Source organism: Cygnus olor, chromosome 7, assembly GCF_009769625.2.
Source record: "Cygnus olor isolate bCygOlo1 chromosome 7, bCygOlo1.pri.v2, whole genome shotgun sequence".
NCBI classification, from domain to species: Eukaryota; Metazoa; Chordata; class Aves; order Anseriformes; family Anatidae; genus Cygnus; species Cygnus olor.
This window is the reverse complement of record NC_049175.1, coordinates 6183309-6201761: the sequence shown is the minus strand read 5'-3', so window position 1 is coordinate 6201761 and position 18453 is coordinate 6183309. Positions and strand designations below refer to the sequence as shown.

At 35.5% G+C, this 18453-nt stretch overlaps 1 protein-coding gene across 3 annotated transcripts in view; it reads right to left on the bottom strand.

Annotated features, from left to right (window-relative positions):
* NRG3 (neuregulin 3) overlaps positions 1-18453 on the bottom strand; it is a 400082-nt gene that overhangs the window by 204136 nt on the left and 177493 nt on the right. The gene's annotated exons all lie outside the window — the stretch shown is intronic.

Sequence of the window (18453 nt, the reverse complement as noted above, 5' to 3'; positions counted from 1 at the left end):
CTCCTGCCCTGTGAACATGTGCAAAGGAACTTCATGCTGATGGCTTTAAAGAAATTGTGTTCTGGTGGAAAGGCTGAAGACAGAGATGATTTCTGAGCTAATTCATTTAGCAATCCCATAACAATATCCTGCCTTTGCAGGGAAACATGAGCATATTGTGGCAAACACAGGAACTGCTGAGCAGCACCTATTGAGCTCAGTAAGTATCCTGGTCAATAACAGATGCCTAGAAAAGATTATAGCGATACTTCCTGAGCCAAAGAGAGGGGTTTTGTGCTTAACGCTTCCTCAGTGGATTTTTATACTATCCTTTTAGTCAGATGTATTTGGAGGCCATCTAAAATTTCAGTGCCACAGCATTCTGCAACAAAGAGCTGGATAATTTAACTGTGCATTTGGGATTAGCTTAAACATCAAGAAGCAAAACAGCTGAAGCATTTATGCTTGGCTGACTTGTATTTTGGAGGACCTGAGTTGACCTTAGAGCATTTAACTGTTGTGGTTTGGCACGAATGGGAGCGCAAACCAAATGAGGGAAGCCCTCCCCATTACCTTGAGCTCTGCGGATCTTGGTGCCCAACTCATTACAAAGACCCAGCAGCATACAAAACCTGAAACTACACTCTCAGTAAGTCTGAGGGAAGCCATGCCCTGACTTTGCGTCAGTAGAGAGTTATGGGTATTTTCTTGATATGCCCAGGTTGGATTTCTTCCAGTGCTTTGCGTTATCTAGAGAAAAATAAATATAATGACCTAATCTGATCCAAAAATCTCTTATCTGACTAAATCTCTTTATATAACTACTGGTGGAGATCTGGAATAAGAGTGGCAATTTCTTTTTAACCTACAACTTGTAAAGTCAGTCTTAGTATGCTATATCCTCCATACAGACATTTTCATTTGCTGTTTGTTTACAAATAAGCAAATGTGTATTTTTTTTATCCTTAGAATTCCAATTCTGAATTTAACAGGCAAAGACAAAATATGAAAATTAAATTACCACAGTACAATAGAGCTCATCACATTTTACTGTTCCAATTGCCGCTAGCTTTAATCAAAATGCAGTTTTAATGACAAATCAATTAGCTAAGCTGCTTCACAAGTCAAAGTGAAGCATTGCTTTCCTGAGTACCAATATTAAATATGGTCGCATTGCTTTCCTGAGTACCAATATTAAATATGGTCTCATATGTTACCATTTTATATCCCTCACCTCCCAATCTACTATATTTACTACAGATACCAACTTTTACTCTCCTACACAATCAACTCTCCGTTTTTCCAGACAATTTCCTGCTAGAGTTCACTAGTCTGCGTCAGTACAGGGCCGGGTTACTAAGGAAGCTTCTGTGGAAAATGAAGGTTTATTGTTCCCTTTATATATTTATCCCTCTCTCCCCACCCCCACCCACCCCCCTTTTCATTTTTTTTTGTTCAAACCTCTCTGGTAAACACCCCTATATGAGTATTTTAAAAATGGAATTTATGACATGAGCAGATATTCTACAGTGTGGTTTCAATTCGTGGCACATGAAGAAGTCCTCCACAGTTTCAGGTCTCTGCAGTTGTGTTTTAGCTTTTAAGTTACTTCTAGTCATAACCAAATGCAAATGTGCTGCATTTTTAGAGAGGCATGTCAATACCAGTGAAGTTACTAAAACCATTCACACTATGTGCTGCCCATCTGTAAGATCAGGCAAAAGCAACAAAAACGTATGCACCAGCATCCTAAAAATGGGTTTCAAAGCTAATCACTGGTATGAATGGATTAGATTTGCAAGTTCCTTTACTTTCACCTTCAAACTGAAAAGCAATCAGATTTTCCTGGAACAAATTTACCTTTTCAAAAGAAACAGCCTACTTAACTTATTCAAATAGACATGAGAAGCCCACCAAATAGTAACAGCTTTTGGTAACAATCAACCCTGAACACTTTTACACCTATGAGGTACAGTCAAATTCTCTGAGCTACTCAATTTCCCTCTTCAGTACCTTTGGGCATCACCGTTCAAGACAACCATGCTCAGATAGACCAGGCACTTTTTACAAATGCTGAAAAACTGCAAACTTCAAAACAGAGCAAGCACATCCAATGCCACCCTGCACAGTTTAAAACTAGCTGTCAAAAAGCTTTGTAAAACCTGATAAATCATGAAGAAAGCTTCTTTCTTTAGGGAGCAAGTATCTTGACTTCTGAATACAAACAGATATGTACCACCTATACAGAACCATCGAACCCTGTTTTGTTATTCTTGAAAATGTCTGTTTGAGATGTATGGATATTTGCTGTCTTCATTTTTGTCCTGCAATGAACATTTGTGTGCTGGTCATGCTTTACTGCTTCAGAGATAGTTGTTTCTGTATCGACTGAAAATTAAAATGGTAATTTATGACCTGCACTTCCATGCTGGACCACTGCAATGTTTCACTTTATTGATTTCCTGGCGGTTCTTTGCATACATTTAACAGCTTATATGAAACACTGGCATCAAGGTCATTTCAAACAAGCCATTCCCAGTTCTGCTCCCTTCACGCTCCCTACAGCACCAGATCGTTAGCTTCTAATTAAATCTTGTACATTTGGGGCTTCTTTAATCTGTAAAGGTTCTCAAATATTAAGTCAAAATTTCTCTTCGTCCTCTGGTGTTTGCCCTGTTTGCCTCACACACTCAAGCCCAGGAAAGATTTTTTTTATTTTTTTTTTAAAGAAGGATTTCCCTATTGATTGGTTTTTCTTTTTCTCCTAAGCTTTTAGCTGCTGTTAACCTTGTACGTCAGATCAACAATTTGTTAAATTAGGCTGACAAACTTTCAGCTTTTAAGTCCAGCCTCTGTGTTCATTTACTTGATCTAATGTAAGCATAATTACCTGAGCTGCTAATTTTGTTAAAAATCCAAACATGGAATATTGTACCTAACAGAAAAATCTTCCAAAAGTACATTTTGATAGTCTCACAATTGACAACGCTTTGGTTTTTCCAAGCATGTACTGATTTGGGACCCAAAGCACCAGTGATGAACCCTTTAATAACAAGCGGGATTGTTTGCAGGTCCCCCCCTTGGCAAAGGACCTGGACAGAAGCATCTGCTAAGATAAGGGCATGAACATAAATAGCACGTGTGGACTGAACACACACAGAACTGCCTGTAGGGTGTCTGACCAAATTGGTCATGTCAAAAAAGGCTACCACAAGTGTTTATAGAACTATATTATACACACAGCACATGCACACATACATTGCATTTCACAAGCAATGGTCTTTTATAATATGTATTTTAGCATCTTTGCTATTGTTAAAGAAAGTAAAAGATTAAGATGCTTGCAATACTAAAATGAGAAGTGTATCTCGAGTCCTTAAGGTTTTTTTTTTAGTGTTTTTTTTTTTTTAATTGCATGAGATTTTAAACTGTTATAAGGCTTAGAGATCTCTGATGCCCATAGGTGTATAGGATCCTAAATATATAACTAAATATATATAAAAATTAATTTATCTACCTTTTTCCATAGTCCACATGATGGCAAATACTTCGAAAAATATATATTTATAGATATTTAGTACTTCCACAGATCTCTAGAACTCACTGTCATTGAAAATTGCAGAAAGAGTTCACACATCTTTATGTCAGTCAGGCCAATAAAAAACAGCAGGAAAAAAATGGGATATAAACCTCATTTGTTTATTGCTATTTAAAATCTTTCCCCTAAGATAATTTCAGTTTCAAATTAAATCAGTTCGTCTAAAATTGGAAATGTAAGTTCAGTTTTCTGTAAATTTCTGCTAAATATAGGAAAAAAATCAGTTTTTAGTTCATCTAGTACCTGTCAATCAAATAATTAACATTTACAGATAGAAGTAACAGATTTGAATAAATCAACATTTCAATAATTTGAAGACAGTTCAATGAAATCACATGTGGGTGAAAATCTCACATATTAAGATAATAGTTTCATCAAGAGAAATACCATCAAATTTGCACAAAATAACTCTCCAAGATTATTATTTTTTTCTTAAAAACATACATAATTTCTCAATCTTTATTCTTTTTTCCATTGGGTCAATACGGAGAAGCAAGCTCCTTCAGATGTAAAGTCAGAGCAAGCCTGACTTCTGGTCTAAGCAATTCTACCTGCTAGCAACAGAAAGCTCCACCTAAACCAGAACCTGTCTTTGGGGGATACTTGTCCAAAGACAAATAAACAGAAACAGAACACTTTGACCTGTATCTGTACAATGCAAATTCAAAATCTAGAAGGTGAGACAATCACTGAGATAAGAATGTCCAGAGTGATGAAGTCTACTGATGTTAAAAAAAAAAAAAAAAAAAAAAAGCTTTTTCTTTATTTATCAGTTTCGTTTCTCAATACTGGGAAAAAAAAAGAAATACATAAAAGCATGCAAGAAAAAAAAGTATGGAAATATCTAGCCCATTAAGTAGAAATACTTCAGGCGACTGATGATTATCACTGCCTTTACAGAAAGTGATCAATCTTTAATTATCTGGATGCCACAGGACTGGCAGTAAATCCACAACTGATGCATGGCAAAGAAAGTGGAGCAAAAGACAAAGTTTCTTTGCTCCTTTAGGAAATTCTTAGTGCTTCTTAGAAATACAATTTTGCAAGGAGAAACAGAGGACCTTAAAAAAAAAAAAAAAAATTAAGTCCTTTGTTATCCATAAAGCATGTCAGAAAAATCCTGGTCTGAAAGCTGCTCAGGAGGTCACCAAGTCCAATCTCTGCTAAAACATGGTCACCACTGAATTTGGGCAAGGTTGTTTTGAGTTCTGTCCAGTTAGGCTTTGAACACCTTTAAGAACAGAGATTGCATATCCTCCTTAGACACATCGTTCAATGCATAATTATCTTCAGAGCAATTCCCCCCTGCACTTGTATGCCAAAACAGAACATTTCATTTCAACATACGAGCACGGCCTCTGCTAGACCACGGCCAATAGAAACAGAGCCAAGCTGGGAAATAACTAACACTATCTACACTACTGTGAACCAGGGGAACTTCCACTTGAGTTTTCTGTTCTGTGTATTGTTCCCTTATGCTTTCAATCACTGGCTTAATGAATTTGGCTGAATTTTGTGTCATAGTTCCAACTGATATTTTATTTTAAGTAAGTGTTTTACTGCTGAAATTCAATCTAGTTTAGCACATTGATGTGAAATTGTGCACTAGTATAAAAAGCAAGGACAGTACTTCAATATTTGTGTCTCCAAATAAATCTTTAAGTTAAAACATCATCACATGCAAGATCTTAAATTAAAAAGAGAAAAAGGTAAGCAGAGGAAAGAGGTTTACTAAGTTACCATAATTTATCATGGGAACAGTGAGCTATTATCTTGGCTTGAACTACAATTAGAAACAAAAAGCCCATCTTAAAAAGACTGCAAGTAATGAGTAGTTTCAATAACAGTTACTAAGTGTTGATAACTAGTAAACAAATATTTCACAAATATTAGTTTATATTGTTTTGTGTAGTTGATTTTATATAGACACTAACATTCAGTACTGACTGAAGTCAGCTACCCTCCCAAAGCTGAACAAGTGGTCGTGACATAAATTTCTTATGCACAGGGGAGACAGGAGAGATGAGAGAGATGAGGAAAAAAATTTAAAAAGGAAAAAAAAAGAAGGGGGAAATACACCTCTTACATATTCAAAAGTAAAAGATACATTGGGCGATCAAATGTCTCGCTGTCATCCACAATCAATCTTGCCTATCACAATTTCTATACCAAACAGGGAAAAATTCCTCTGGAAATAAAATCAGACAGGACTGTAAGGAATATTGCCTCAACATTAAGTATCACTTATTTCCACTGAAGGGACTGGTTTTCAAATGAAAACAAAACAAGATAAATTTAACATAGTAAAATCTGAAAGGAAAACTGTTTTTTCTATGTACATACATTCTGACACTACTTGTATTGATGATAGCTAGAGAGTGGCAAGTCATGCCTACAGAATTCCATCCTATCTAGTTCATCATAGTACAATTCATGAAATGAAATGTCATACCGAATGGTTGCAAATGAGGGGCTAGAAAGCATACACCGAAGTCCTGGTGGGTAAGCTGCAGCAAGTATTCATGCACTTGGTGCAGAAACTCTAAGCAGGACTCAATACAACGGAACTTCACAGATAAAATATGAATGCCCTCAATATAACTGACCTGGCACCAACCAGCAATGATATGTAATAAGTTGACAGACTGAAGAAGGCATTTTGCATGGTGTCAGGTCAGTTAAAATGTAGGAAAAAGACACACACAAATCCACTCCACAACCTCTGAAGAAGCTCTACAAAAACTGTTACTAAATTGATTAAGTCTAACTTTTCATCTTGAATAAACAAGTAAGGCATTTGCCTCTTTTCATTTATTTGTTTCTGAGACCAGATCCTGAAACAGACAAGTGAAAAAGCAGAAAATTGATTTGGTGTTTGTTTTTGAACAAAATCTATTTATGCATAAAGTATGTTGTTCTTGCCTGATTATATCTAAAATGAAAAAATGGCAATCACAAAGGATTCCATTCCGACAGGAGCTGAAAGAAGATTGTAACTGTAACAGTATCTGTAAAATCTGAAGTCAAGAGACAATGCAGGCTTCAGTCGTGAAGATTTACATCTGACCTTGCTATGCTCAATAGATTGGTTTATAATGCAAGGAAAAGGAAAAGAACAGACAAATGGGAACAGGCTAAACAACTCCCAAATTATTCGTGTCTGAGATAAGCTAGCAAGCAAAAATTAAATGAATGATACATACGCATGTAGACGTTTCGTTCCATTAAAAGCCACTTTTCGTTATTTATTTAGCTAGTGCTGCAATTAAGACATATTTAAGACGCCGATCAGGCTCAGATTAAGTAACATCAGAGAAAACAACAACAGTTGCAGTAGGCCGCAGTGCAGCACGTGCATCCCAGCTCCTATGACAGCAGAAAGGAGACAGCTCCCCAGCCAGACAGGCACGTACATCCTTCCTCACTAACCAACAGCGAGCTAATATCGAAACAAAGACCTGCTCGATAGTGATTTATCAGGGTAAACTACAGATCAGCAGCCTGGCTATCAAAAGTATGACAGATAATTTCAACCTGTCAGAGAAAAGTGTAATACATAATTAGTTTCAAATGCAATTAATAACCCCAATTTACAAATTCATTACAGCTGTGTGTGTGATAGGTAATAATACAAAATGTTCTGTTTTATAAGAAAGGTTACCACCTTCCTTACCAAAGGTTACCAAATGCATAAATGCATTTATAAAGGTATGTGGAAGTCTCAGACTGTGACGCTGTTTTCTCGATCTACAAATCCCACGAGATCAAGATCTCCCTACAGCAAGTGCAAACTTCTACTAGAAGAGAATCAAAGCCCAAAATTTACTGCAGTCTACATACCAAGAGAGGCAGCAAAGCAAAGACAAAACATCAGTCCTAAATTACCTTTGTGCCTCTACTCAAAAAGCAGGACAGACAAGTAAGTGTAAATGTCACCTGGTTAATAAAAGCTAGAGGTTAAAAGCTGTAACCTATCTCTACCAAACAACTATTCATGAAAAGTTCATGATTAAGACATACCTGAAAAGAAAGAATCAATATAATAAGATTTAAAGTACAGTACTGATTCTCCAAATACTACAGAAACGTTCCTTTGGTTTTCGACAGAAGAGCAAGGCCCCTATCACAGCAAATAACACCATTGTGTCAACTACAACAAATGCCTTGAAAAAAACTTTTTTTTAAAAAACATCTTAATACTTTTTACTTCTATAACTTTTAAGAAAAATAATATTAATCTAGTACTTCATTCTCATTATACAGGATAATGCACATTTTCTATCATCTACATATACTCAACTGTCTAATCACTTTATGAATCATAATTGCAAATCTTTTATCTTTTTATTAGACTTCTGTGTTATTCCAGCTGTGTAGAAATTAAGAGGAGTACTGGGCTTCAATACCAGACTTTATGGATGATAAAGATGTTTATTGGCACAGCTGACTAACCGGCTAACTAACACCTGCTCTGAGTATGAATCTAAAGAAGAGGTCAATCTCCTTGTCTGCCCCACAAAATGCTTAAAAAAAAAAAAAGGTTTAAAGTGACAATTGCTAAACTTACCAAATTTGTCTCAGGATGAAGAGACAATGGTAATGTATAATGCAGTCTTCTAACCACTGAGTTTAAATAATTTTTAACAGCTAAATAGCTTGTATGATGTTTGGTCTATAAATGACACTTCCCAACCCCCAGCTCCCTTCCACCCACCAAGAGGAAAAAATGACATTTCTTTTTCAGGCATTGACTGTTTCCTGAGATGTCAACAGATTAAATTAGCAAAAACAACTGATGGGTACTACTACTTGTTTTTTTTTGTTGTTGTTGTTGTTTGTTTTCGTATAGGAAATAGCTGAAATTCAGCAATACTGGAAAAAAATGCCTGCAGTCCTGCCCATTTACAGACATTAAGAGTCTCCCTGGTAAGTCTGCAAACATTTTCAAGCAGTAAAAGCCTAAGATTTTAGCTTGTTTTCTACTTAGCTATATTACTCAGATTGCACTGTGACCACTGATTCATTAAGCACAAATCCATGTTTCCATACGATATGAGTTCACATTGTCTGTACATTCCTCTGTACCTTAAAATTGTGTTCCATGATTAGTACTGTTGCTCTTTTAAGGCTACATTGCCTAATTTCTGGGTAAAAACAAATGATAGTAGCAGGAGACAATTTCAGAGAAGATGCCTTTGCCCTCTCCACTTGTTCACAGTCACCTTGGTCTGTAATACTTGTGAACTATTGGCTCCTTTCAGAAACCATACACAGAGCAACAAAATTAAAAGAATTAGGAATTAAAGACACAAAAAGTGTTCACAGGGAAAAATATATCATGTCTGGACAAATAAATACTCCTTCAAAGTTTTCAACAGAAAATAAATAGTACTCTAGCTTTCATTAACATCACTGCGAAGAAATTTTCTGTGTGAGAAGAGGCTAACCCTCTGAACAGCCACATGTACTTGTAGACTTACTCCTGGAAGTGTTGTAGTCTCACACACAAGGCTCAGCACTATCATCTTTTAAAAAATTTAGATCCTGTACATAATCTACTGTAGCTAACCTCCAACATAATTTCATAATTACAGAGATCAGTAAATGATTATATACTGTAATCCCTACCTAAGATTCTATGTCAGAATGTAAATACTATTATTTTTAATGTTAAGCTGTCCAAGCGTGAGAAAACTCTTAGTCTATTGTGAAATTCTTGGAAACTATGAAAAAATTACCAAATGTATCTAAGTGCAGCAATGCTTTCCTTTTATCTAACAACAACAACAAAAAAAACTCATTTGGAATAATTTTAAAACAATATCCAAATAAATTCATTAATTCCATCTCTATCAATATGCAGCTTCTTGTTTTCTAATTTATGTTGACAACATCAACAAAATCAAACTACGCCAGGAGAGAAAGTACAGCAAAATCTCTCTGGAGAACTGCAGGAGTATTCCGAAGCCCAAAATTCAGCATATAATAAGATTTACTAGAAAATTCCTCTCTGCAAATATTGTAGTTATCCATTGTGCGTAATGAAATAACTTTGCATTTCATTTCAAATTTATACAGTCTGTTTTTGACTAACATGTCGCATACATCACCACTATCTCATCCATTTCCTTGTATTCAGGAATATTCTACAGTGCATTACTTCAGGAAAAAAAAAAAAGGTAGAAATAAAAATCTTCATAGTGCAGTGTACCGAATGTCTCCATTGCAGTAAAAGTCATTACCATTCAAGCACAGAGTGCTCTGAAGCTGGGATTAAAATATAATAAAGATGCATTCACATGTAACTACTTAGATGTAAACTGTCTGGGGAGAGGAGATTTTTGCCATCCTCCTCAATTAACTGATAAAACAGAACATGCTGCTACAGTTATATGTTTATATATGGATTCCTCTGGAATAAGTTACAAATTTCATCTCAAAAAGGGCTTTTGTTTTTATTAATACGAAATTGAAATTAATATTTAACAGCATTTAATTTGTGAACAATTTTTCATGTATGGATTTAATGCTACAAAATCACTTATGCAAAATACCTAAGAGTCCATGTAGCTGTGCTTCTTTATGATTTTGAAAACCTCTCTTGACCTGTATTCAAACCTCTCTCGACTTGTATTCTTTCTGTAAAAGACAGCTGGACGATTTCTGTGTCTCACAGATCATGACTATGTTTTTTGAATTCTGACTCGAAAGCAAGAAAACCCCACAGGGCTAAATGTTCAACACATTAGCATTATTACTGAGATTAAGTTTGGTCTTCACCCTAGGAGATGATTGCCATCAGCATGACCCAAAACAACATTTTGCCTGAAAGGCTTGGCGCATTCACCACTAGCAAATTTTTCCTACTGGCAGTTGGTCTTTTTTCCAGACAAACCCATTTCTCCTGAGCCAAGTATTACATCAGTCTGTAGAGGATTAATCACAAGGGCTCGCTTGTCATGGATTTCCCAGAGAACTTTCATCACCAACTTCTCCTGCTTTAAAAACAGCAGCAATAAAATATCAGTAATTGATTGGTCTACATTTACTCACATTCATATCCTAGACAAATAAGTTGGATAAACTAAAATACTAACTGTTCTTCACAAGTAATGCAGAGAGCTGAATAACTTAACTATCTCAGAAACGATGAAGAAAAACGAAGCTGCACTGGTCTCCAGTGTAGAAAATGGTGAGCCTTGCAATGCTTTCAGTGATGCCCTTCTTGGTCACATCTTAACAGCATATATCACTAATACTGTTTGTGGGTGGCTTCACTTGGCCTTTTAGTTCACCTCTGTCAGACAGTGCCTGGTAATTGCCTTCTACTCTCTACTTATTAACTGTCTGGGAGACTGCTACCTCAATTAGTTTCTCTGAGAAGAGCAGCAGATCTCAAATAAAAAACATCTTGTGATTTATTCTTATGTATGACAATACTCCGTTATAGGCTTACTCTTCTCAGAAATAACATACAGATTTTAAGGCATTTTACGACAGATTTATGTTCCTTGCCACTCTTGCATGAACTTTTTTTTAATCATCACAAGTCACTTATAAATCCTGTTTGTCCTAGAAGAGCAAGCAACCAAGCACAAAAATATTGCACTAATAACATATCTTTGATTTTAAACACACAACTTTTTCGAAGCCTCTATTTTTTACTTATTTTTCAACAGGATAGACTGCTAAAAGGAGTAATTTTCCTAAATTATTTGGCATTCTTCCCTGGCAGGTTTCTTGCTCCCTGTAAATTCCTGTTGGCAAAAACTGCATACCGCAGAAGCTGGAAGAGCAGATGCTACAGTAGACGTGCAAGAAAGCCTCTGACAAACACAACCCCCTGGCTATAGTTAGGCTTAGCCAAAACACAAGGTTTGCTGCCCTATGGGAGAGGCCAGTCAGAACGGATAGTTCAAGGGTCTGGGAGCCTTTGTGGAGTAGGGAGGCAAGGGGAAAAACAACAATTAGCCCTTCACAACTGTTCAGATATGGAAAAGTTTCTGTCAGGCAAGCAGAATTTGTATGGAATATGAGGTGTTTGGGGTAAAAAATAAATAAATTGGGTTGAAGAAATTGAGATTTTCTGACAGAAGTATGTTTTCCTAAACTTATCAGCTCCTGGTCCCAGAAAAGTTGGCAATTCTAATGCTCCAATATACAAAGCTTAACACTCAGCCCCGCTCCAAATACAGTAATAACAAAATATTTTTTTAATTGTTTTGCTATCATCTCTAATAGATACCCACAGTGAGAGATGCGTATCTCCCCTGAATGCAATGACTGAAAAGGTCAAAGTAACAAAGAAAGGAAAAAACCCGAAGCGTTCGCTTCTCCGGTACCATCTTTTTTTTTTTCCTCTCTCTATGTTGCGTATAATTGGAACCAACACTGCAGTACAGAGATAATGCTCCTCATTGTGTCCATTTTAGCACAACTTTTCTTTATCACGCTAGATAAATATCTCATTAATACATACTCTGCCAGACCAGCTGCAATGTCATGTTCTTCTGCTGCACAGTAACATTAACTGATTTACTGCATGGAGCTTGAAAGCTATTGCAGCATGCTGAATGATTTAGAAAAAAAAATGGATCATTGTTCTAATATGATAAAAATTATATAGACCCTGGACAATACAGTAACATGAAGTTCCAATGACTTTGCATTATTTTTTGGTTAATGAGTCATGCTGACACAGAAGCAATTTAGCATGAAAGTAGCACCACACATTTATAGACAACATTTGCTTATACACAATTTCCCTCAGCATACAAAGACTTCGATAGTACTTGAATAAAAAACCTCCATGCTTACGCACCTAGCCTCATTTAATTGTTGTTTGCTTATTTATTCATCATATTCTAATTTTTGTTTTCTACGTTTTCTGCATCAGAGAATTTTAGAGTCCTCAAAGCTGATCAGCATATATGAACTCTGCTGCCATAACCCTGCTCCTCAGCAGGGATCACAGACTTTACTGGTAAAGCTGCCTATCTTTTCTTATGGCTTTGGCAAGACGAAATGTTTTAAATGCACATTTTTCACTGAAAATTAAAAATAAACAAAAACAAACAAACAAAAAAACATTTCAGGCTTTTGTTAGCATTTCCCTAGCATTATTATGGAAAACCTCATTTTTAGGACTTGGTCATCCTCATGGGTCCTATGAGAAGCTTCAGTCACAATGAGAAATTTAAGATGAAATTTGAGAATTCCTCCAGAAGACACTAACAATTCAAAACAGTGATGGTACTCTGCACTTTAGATTGTTCTCCTTGGGACTTCTAAAATGGTAAAAAGCCAAATCCTCTTCATTATACAAATGCTATTGGAGGGCCTCATAGATACAAAATAAAATGAGAATAAGGGGACAAAAAGAAGGGCAGAAGAAATGGGGCAGCATGATTTCAGTGCAGCCTCTGTGCAAAGTGCCATTGGCAAAACCTTTAGCCTTCCTAAACCACGTATACTCTGCTGTTTCAGGGAGGGAACTGCAGCAATTGCAGGTCCTTGCCAGGAGAATAATGGATATTAAGATATACACGGGTATGCAAAAAGCAATGTACATCAGGAACCTGATGAGGTCAGGACAAATTTCTTTTCAGATCTAATGCAGTCAGAAGGCTCTAATTAAAAATACAATAATCTTTGTAGAAAAACTCTATTTCCTATTTGAACTTATTTCAAAGGTAGGACTGTTGTAAAAATTCTAACTCAGCAAGTCCAAGCTTTTGTTCATATGTTCATTTTTCTAGAAGAACATGGTGATTAATAACAAATCCATACCCAGTGCTTCCTTTGCACTCTCCGTAACCAGAGTAAAAATAATATTGAAGCATTTAGTAATATGTTCAAAATACCTAGCAGAATTTAAAAGCGGCACTTCAATACTACATGTGATGTTCAACAATCACCACTGATAAAAAGGCATAAGTTATATTAACTTGCTTGTGATAGTATTCAAAGATTTAAAATATACATATTAAATAAATTATTACGGGTCTAGTCAGAATTAAAGCTCTGCTTAAAGACAAGCAATTAAATCTCTGTTGAAACTTACAGCACTTTTCAGCAGAGACATTAATGACCTTATACCACAAGGATTTTCTTACAAGTGTTAAGTTTCCATACTCTTTCATAAACATTGACCAGTTTGTAATCTTTTTGTTCCAACTTGCTCAATGGCAAGGAACACTACATGACCTAGCACAGCACACTCATGGATCACAAGCACTATGTTAAGCTGTCCAACAGAAAATAGGAAATTAGGATACACGTGGATCTTCAGGTTTGCTTCCAATGAGAATTATGATCACTTTGGAAAACAACAAATGAGCAACACATGCAGCACCAAGACCAGAGCAAGGCATCTCTACTGTGATTAATGTAATTTTGAAGGGAACAAAAAACCTACCTGATACCTAAGATTTATTTTTTTACACATCTTTGTGCTTTAAGAGTTCAGCGAGAAATTTGAAAAAGGTGACCTTTTGATTCTGCCTTTTGTCCTCTTTCTGTCCATAACAGGTTTTACAAAGTTGAAATGTTTTTACTAGTTAATGGCATGCAGAAGAACTCATCTGGCCTATCAGGGGAAATGGGATTTGAAAGTTTGATTGTTTAGAGTTTTATTACACAAATACAGTCACGACTGTTATAGTCACCATTCAGTATAAGTAACGGTCACAATGCTGTTGGTTTTCCTTCTAAAAAAAATGGTTGAAAAATATGATCTAGGGAAAAACAAAAAAGTTCATTCAATACACAGAAGCCAAAATTGACTAAATAAATTCAAACTTTCACTGAAAACAATTTCATGTGAGAAAATAAAATTCATTCCCAAGAGCTTTTGAATAAAATATTCTGAAACGTTGTTTTATTTCTTGCAGTCATTCGTCACCCCATATTTATTATTTTTAGCATTCCAATTTGAAAGATTTCAGAGAACGCAAGGATTTTTCCTATTAATGAGCATTTTTATGCAGACTAGCCATCTGCGCATTTGACTAGTAAAGTATCAGTTGATCCTAATACAAGTCCACAAATACCAGTCAAACACAAAATCATTATTATCTCTAGAAGATTATCCACTGAATAGAAAGCGTTAATACAAAATAAGCTTTATAATATGATTGCAAAGTTAGCACACCTGAAAATGGAAAGCAAGCTTAAGGGCTACGTGGCCAATCTGCAAGCATACAGCTAACAGCAAGTAACAAGAATGAATCAACTGTCTTTCTGCCCTACAATGACAAAGTCCTTTGTCAAAACATTCTCAGTGGTTAAACTTGGTTTAACTTTGTAGACTTGGAATTCAAGATTTGTGAAGCTCCACTCTTGAAGACAGACTGGAAAAGTTAGTCACCAAGAAGCTGCACTGTGTGGAGGGAACAAGAAAAATGTAAATAATCAGTAAAAAGAAGCCACGAAGCAAGTAGTAGCATTTTATAAAGGGAAAAACAGCAACAGAACAGAAAAATCCTTCGAATGGATCACTGAAAAGACCCCTGAAATGTATCTAGGAGCATTACAAAATACCCAGTCTTTCAGAGCAAATCAGACAAGCATCTATCAGAAGTTACCTGCCTGGGGTCACACAAATGACATCTACAGATCCTTTCTGAGCCTAGTTTTCTATGACACTATTAGACATCTACCAAAGATGACAGAACTCTAGAGGAAAAAGTTGAAACTAACAGTGGCAGTTGAAAATCAGAATTAAAAAAAAGGGCATAGCAAATTTACATCATAAAAGACATCCTTTGTTGGTTTTATTCCTCAAGTACATATTGCATGTATTGCTTTCTGTGTGTCATCAATTTATTTGAACACAAAGTGATATATTAATATAATTAATATATTATTAATATAATAATATATTCCCCTTATTAATACTGAATCTGCAATTTTAATATGAGAGATGCTTAAGAGAAATGTCTATTATGATGTCTACTGCCAAGACATTCTTTTAGTGCTCGTCTTCAAAATCCTTCCTGTTTTAATGCACAGGGACATTAATAATATACTGTCGGATCAATACTCATAATTTTCAGTAAGTCCATAATAAAATAGGAGTTTGCATTTGGACTCTGAAACAGTCTGAGACACTAGGAAAGTGTCCCATTCCACCTAGAGCATCCTTAAAGACATCAAAAAACTTGAGTGTGTCTGGCCATGTTTTCCTTACTCAGTAATAACATACAACTTTTTCTCAAAGTAGGTCTACAAGAACTACAAATCTTGGCAAATCTGAAATCAATTTTATAGCATAAACTAACATTTAGCTCTGCTTTTACTTCTTTTCTTCTTCCTTTTGCTATTCCTTTATGTGAGAACATGGTCCTCTATGGTTTGAAAATTCAAAGAAACTGAAAGCCTTGGTGTTTTTTTTTTTATTATTATTTTTTTAGTTGAAAGAGATAAAATAACAGCTTTCTGCCTCTGAATTTCTCACAGGTCCAATTTGGATTTGAAGAGAAAAAGTCAAAAAAGCATGGTAAAAAGAACTTGTAGATAAATGGAAAAAGGCTAGATATTTAAAAATCATCTGATTCCATCTTGCAACATCAAGAATAAACTATATAGTGTAAACAAGAACATATATTTTCTGCAATTCAAAGTAAATTATTCAAAACATTCTATTATGATGCTTAATGGAAATCTCAAATTTCACTCAACTCTAGTATTCCAACTGAAATCAGTCTAGGATAAAATTAAGTACATGTAAGACTGGTTATTTACGTTTGACTTTTAGAGGTGACAAGAATATTAGTTTAAGATAACAACAAACCATTTAGAAGTCATTCTCATTCCTATTCTGATAATTACGTTGTGAGGTATAAACCACAAAATCATATATGCAATCACACCAAGGCCTCAAATAAATATTTTTTGTCCAACAGCCATAACATTGAATAGCATCCATTGGAAGTTTTTTTTTTTCCTGCAATATCCTGTGTTTTATGTTGTCTCTCTCTTTCCCAAGTCACAAAGACCTTTAAATACCTCATTTCATACATCAAAAGTGCCTGTCAAGGCACTACAAACATATAAATACCCCTTCAATGAACTTCTGCCCTAGACTATAATAGATACTGTATCTGAAATAAAAGTAATCGAAAAGTTTCTGAAGAAAGGTGATCTTTATGCTTTTATTGCCTGTGAATTGGCTACTGTGGATTGAACTTGATTGCATAGCATCAAGAGTTAAGGGAAAGAGACAATTAACAGTCCTTTAGTGAAATAGTGTCCCTGTATAAATTCTCCAAAGCTATAATTCCCTTAATTCTCACTCCTTCCCATTGTAGCTGTGCAACTAAATGACATCATAAACCTGCGCCATCACATAGGATGTTGTGAACAGCAAGAAAGAGCATCTAAAGCCTCTCCAAGACTGAGGATTAAAATTCCTCTGTCTAACGAATTTTGAAGAAGTTCAGAGACAGTTGCTTTCAGCTTTGAAACATCTGTACTGCTTCCACAAGTTGCAACTTTGGAAGAGCAAACAGAAACAGCACTTGACAGCAGTAACACTTCCCCCTCTCTCTTCTTTCAACAAGCTCACTGACAGCCCCAAACACTTTCCCAACTGTTTACTGATACTACACTCCAATGATGTCCACCATAACAATCCAGACTGCAAAGCAGACAAACAATAACTTTTTAGCTGATTTTTTTTATTATTTTTTTTTTAACTTACCTTTTATATCTCCTTAGATTTATAGCAGGGGCTTGACCTCTGGAAGTAGTTGCAGAGATATCTGTATTTTGCATTCCACTATCACATATTCTTCACATTTTAATAATTTAGTTAACAAGATCGCACAGGCACACCATAGCCATCTTAAGCAGCCAGGTATTCGACATCAAATTCAGATATTGATTCAAGCAGGGGTCAATTTATTACCCTAGTCTTGACGCTAGCCTTCTTCAATTGCATAATTCTTGCAAAATCTTTGGTTTGCTACCTATCAAAGTGGCTGAAGACAAAAACGCAGCCCCAAATTCATTACAGCCTTCTGAAGATATCTCTGAATACACTTTATATAAATCTACTTCTTAGTAGATACTGCTTCCAGGTGGCTTAAGGAATTTATCCCTGTATGCACTAGACCAACTTCAAGGAGTTTGTTTCACATTCAAATGACCAACTCAATGCTATGCAGTAATGGGTACACTATAAGAATCAGAATATTTACCTCTTTGCCATAACTCACAAATAACAGTTTACATTACCTGCACATCTAATCTACATACCTCAGTTTTCATAACAGTACAAGATCCACACATTTTTGCCTCACTTCTCCCAATTCTATTTATTTAGTATGAAGGGTTTTGTTTGCAGAGGGATGCATGGAGGAAAGGGGTGTTTTTGTTTGTCCTTCTTGCCTAGATTAAGCTAGAATACTGGTGGATTACTGGTGGATTAAAATTTTGGTAGTTAGCATTTTGATATAGTTGGCATTTGTTTCTATTTAAATAACTCAATTAATTGTCCAGGGTTTATTTGTTCTCCTAGTAAGATTTTTTCCAGTACGCCTTTTGGGAAAATGTCTGCAGATAGGATTAGATTGGAAATACTATTCCTTTCCATGTACTTAAGACACTGGCAAGGATGAGAATTTAAATGAGAGATTTCAGATGTCTGCATTACACACTTCACAAATTCCTTCTTGCCTAAGGGAGGTATAACAACAACAACAACAACAAAAACCCTAACTCATTTCCAAGTTAATTTAAAAGCAGGGTTTGGTGGCTGAATATTTACATATTTTAGCTTGAAGACAGATACAATATACTTGATTGATATTTGTGCCCATGCTTTAAGGTTTTCTTTTCTACAAATACTTGTGTGTAGTATAAGCTATACATTC